This window comes from Macrobrachium rosenbergii, chromosome 45, assembly GCF_040412425.1.
Source record: "Macrobrachium rosenbergii isolate ZJJX-2024 chromosome 45, ASM4041242v1, whole genome shotgun sequence".
Classification (NCBI taxonomy): domain Eukaryota; kingdom Metazoa; phylum Arthropoda; class Malacostraca; order Decapoda; family Palaemonidae; genus Macrobrachium; species Macrobrachium rosenbergii.
The window spans coordinates 14,130,863-14,135,862 of record NC_089785.1 but is presented as its reverse complement, the minus strand read 5'-3'; positions in this window follow the sequence as shown (position 1 = coordinate 14,135,862).

Below are 5,000 nucleotides of genomic sequence, written 5' to 3'. Positions count from 1 at the left end.
ATTATAATGACTGTTAGAAGAGATAATTATATATATATATATATATATATATATATATATATATATATATATATATATATATATATATATAAAATACACACACACACACACACACACACACACATATATATATATATATATATATATATATATATATATATATATATATATATATATATATATATATATATATATATATATGTGTGTGTGTGTGTGTGTGTGAGTATATCACAGACCACCATGCGCCCAAATGGATGACCATAAAGACAAGAACAAGGGAAATATGGCAAGTAACTACAGGCCTATCACCTGCCTACCAGTAATGGAATACAGTACTTACAAGATCTGGGATAAGACTAGCAGAGGTTAAAATCAGACCAGGGATCTTCCCAGGCGACTCAATGTCCCCACTACTCTTCGTGGTAGCCATGATTCCCATGACAAAAGTACAGGAGAAGATAGATGCTGGGTACAAACTCAAGAAAGGGGACAACAGAATTTACCATCTGATGTTCATGGACGACATCAGTCTGTATGGTAAGAGCATCATGGAAATAGATACCCTAATCCAGACTGCAAGGATTGTATCTGGGGACATAAGGATAGAGTTTGGAATAGAAATATGCGCCTTGGTCAATATACAAAAAGGCAAAGTAACAAGGACTGAAGGGAAAAAGCTACCAGACGGGAATAGCATCAAACACATACATGAGACAGGATACAAATACCTGGGAATAATAAAGGAGAGGATAAAAAACACCAAGAGATGAAGGACACGATCAGGAAAGAATATATGCAGAGACTTGAGGCGATACTCAAGTCAAAACTCAACGCCGGAAACAGATACAGCACAGCAGTAGTGGTGTGGAAGAAGGCTGAACTCCGCAGCATTGACCAGAAAACTAGAAAAGACGTGACAATACGCAAAGTACTACAACCAAGAGCAAATACATACAGAATATACATAACACGAAAGGAACGTCAGGGGAGAGGGCTACTAAGCATACAGGGACTGCGTCAACATCAAGAGCAGAGCACTGGGGCAATATCTGAAAACCAGTGAAGACGAGTGGCTAAGGAGTGCAAGGGAAGAATGACTGATAAACGTAGACGAACATCCAGAAATATACAGAAACAGGAGAATGAAAAACAGAACAGAGGAATGGCACAACAAACCAATGCACGGACAGTGCATGAGAGACAAAAGAACTGGTCAGCGATGAAACATGGCAATGGCTACAGGGGGAAACTCAAGAAGGAAGCAGAAGGAATGCTAACAGTGACACAAGATCAGGCCCTAAGAACCAGATATGTCCAAAGAACAATAGATGGAAATAACACCTCACCCATATGCAGGAAGTGCAATATGAAAGATGAGACCATCCACATAGCAAGCGAATGTCTGGCACTTGCACAGAAGCAGTACAAAAAGAGGCATGATTCAGTAGCAAAAGGCCTCCACTGTTGCCTGTCCAAGAAACACCAGCTAGCTTGCAGTAATAAGTGGTATGAACACCAACCAAGGGAGTGATAGAAAACGATCAGGCAAAGATCCTCTGGGACTATGGTACCAGAACAGATAGGGTGATACGCGCCAATAGACCAAACATGACGTTGATTGACAAAATCATGAAGAAGTATCACTAATTGATGTCGCAATACCATGGGACACCAGAGTATATGAGAAACACAGAGGAAAAAAATTGATAAGTATCCAGACCAGAAAATCGAAATAAGAACGATATGGAATATACCAGTGGAACACTAGGCACGATCCCAAGATCCTGAAAAGGAATCTGGAAAAACTAAATGCCGAAGTAGCTCGGACTCATGCAGAGCATGCTATTAGAAACTGCGCACATAGTGAGAAAAGTGATGGACTCCTAAGGAGGCAGGATGCAACCCAGAACCCCGCACTATAAAAACCATCCAGTCGAATAGGATGACTGTGATAGACCAAAAGAAAATAAATAAATAATAATAATAATAATAATAATAATAATAATAATAATAATAATAGTAATAGTAATATAATAATAATAATCTCTAAAGCCGTGAACTACCAGGTAGTACATGCCCTCTAAAGGGATAGATAAAATCACATCAGGAAATTGCCAGTTTTACATAAATAAGAGGCCTTTTACCTGCAATGATACTAAGAGAAAAACATTTTGGTTCCACGATAGCCGATATTTAAGAAAAACCATTACCGAGAATTATAGGAGGATATAAGGAAGAAACTAAAACAAGCGAAGAAAGCGGTGCCGTTTCCATAGGTCACGTGACTCTCCCACTGGAAGGGGAAAGTCTTGCCAATGAAAAACGCTGCTCCGAGAGTTGCGTTCAAGGAGAGATTTACAGAAATTAGTCAGTTCTCCTCCTCCAACACCCCCAACAAAAACAGACAGCATGGTCAGTCAAAGTTCCTCGCCGAAATTCAAGCAAAATAGATTATAGCTAGGTTCGAGATTGTCATCAAGTTTCAGATTTGATGTCAAATGTTGTTACTCGTTCCTTGACTTGAAAGAAATAGAGGTAGCGAGAGTCTTTTTCACAGTCGAATAAAAATAATAAAATTTACCAAATTTACAAATAAATCAAGAATTTTTCTCTGAAGACCTCAAAAAAAAAAAAAAAACCTTGTTGGCATATTACATGATTTGAAAACTTAAATATCATTATGAATGAATAACACTTGCCATACATTTCGTACAGTTTATTTTAAACTAAAGAAATAGTTGGTTAATCCAACTGTGAACTCTGATCAAACAATGGTGCGGCTATATACAACTGACGCACGGGAAAACCGTTCAAGGAAAAAAAAAAATCTTCTTTCCTGGAGGCTTGAAAAGAAGATTGTTTTTGAAGATCTTGGTTTATGACTCCCAAAGGAGTGTGGGAACACCGCACCAAGCACAGGTGTCACAAATACCTAGGATTTTCACGGGTATTTCGTAAAGGAAAATGCAGCAACTGATCATAATTGTATTCTGTCATAGCGAGACATTACTCTACACCCAGTCACCGACTTTCTTTTGCTCTTGTTTATTTGCGCAGCGATTCAACAACATTCTGTGATACATGATAACTTCTCTGTATTGTCTGATGAAAAAGATTTCTAGTAAAAGAGAGGGAAATATCTCTAAACAGAATGTTTCAAAAATAGAATATTTGCTTTCAAGGTATTAAAATTTCAGATGAAAACACAATTATCCGAATAAATATGAAACTTTAAATACGAAACAATTTGTTAAAACCAATGCTTGGTTTTAAACTAAGTGGTTAGCTACATGAACAGCGGCTGATCGTTTTCTCTCTCTCTCTCTCTCTCTCTCTCTCTCTCTCTCTCTCTCTCTCTCTCTACGAGCAATGGCACAAATAATGACAACCGAATTTTATAAATGGGAGAAAGAAAAACGAGAGCAGAGCATTTCCTTAGAATTCAGTCTTTCACCGGAATAACCAGTGAACTAGGCACCTGGTTATTAATCTGTTAATGTGAACCACAACTGAGAGAGAGAGAGAGAGAGAGAGAGAGAGAGAGAGAGAGTATTCCATTATGATAAAAAATGTGCAAAAGGAGACTCACTGCCCAGCCGAAGTACCCAGCCTCAAGCGAAGTGAAACTATTCAAGCACTCGCTGTATCATTATTGTCAACCTCCCACTTCCTTCCACCCAACTCCGTGACGGACGCTGGAGTGGTTAGATGGGAGAGCTCCATATTTTGGAGGTGAATACCTCATTAAATAAGCTACGAATAAACTGCGCTGAAAAGTAATGTATATTAGATTAAAGGTAAATATTATGGCTTTCTTAAGGAGAGTCCACACTACAGTAAAATATGCCTTAAACACTCTATTTTCCTTTTTCGAATACATTTACGTTAAACTAAAATAATCACTTTTCAAATGGCAGGAAAACCTGTATCCAAGTCTCAAAAGTAAGTTAACAGAGGCCAACAGAGAAAATTTACGTCAGAGCAAAAGAAGGTATTGTGCAAATTTTGGTCATTCTCCTCCTTAAGGAACGCCACCTCCATATCATCGGAGGCCTAGGGCCACACCTTTATGTTTTTGTATATATACCATTGTAACTTTCCACCTGTCCACATTCTACCAGTGAACAGGGGCACAGAAGCTAGTGCCCGAAATATATGGTTTCAACGTTTAAATAGTGTTTTATGGGCCTTCTTATACTCATATATATATATATATATATATATATATATATATATATATATATATATATATATATATATATATATATATACATATATCATATATTATAAATTCTGTTCAACCTCTTCCTTTCCTTTAATCAAAATACAAGAAATTCATTTTTGTTAAAGTAAGAGGGCCGGCAACGTAGGATGTTGATATGCGAAGAAGCAAGCGGGAAGTGTTTTCAAATTCCATGTGCCAACTGCCGAGTCATTAGCTTAGAGGGCCGTAAATCAGGGATAGGTTTAGCTAGGACAGACCTTAGAGGTACTGTTCCTACAGCTAAGTCTTCTCTATCCTGTGTACTGGCCAGTCTATTGCTATTTCAGGTCAAGCCCTGGATAGGCAGAGTTTTGAAGCAAACAAAAGACGATGCCCCGGTTTCGGGACTCTCCACACAGCCGCCACAGCGTCCCGACGTGACCGAGCTGCTGTCCAAGCATTCTTTGTTTTTTCCTCCTGTGTTCAAACCAAGGAGAAATTTGCTATTTCAACGGACCAAGGAATCTTATTCAACTGATCACTGCATTAGCTAACCTAGCGATAAGTCTGCTCCCAGTTCTCTTTCCCTTCGACTGGAACTCTCATTTTCCTTATTCAAATTTTCCTCTCTTAAACAGTCACTGACTAAGAAATTCTAGTAAAACATATCCCACACCTGTCAAGTGCAATTATTGTTGTCTATTGAAGTCACATAACTTATCCTCCATGGTGTTAAAAGTATTATTCCTAACTTAAGAAATCATCACCTTGTGATTAAGTAGTGACAAGTAAGAGT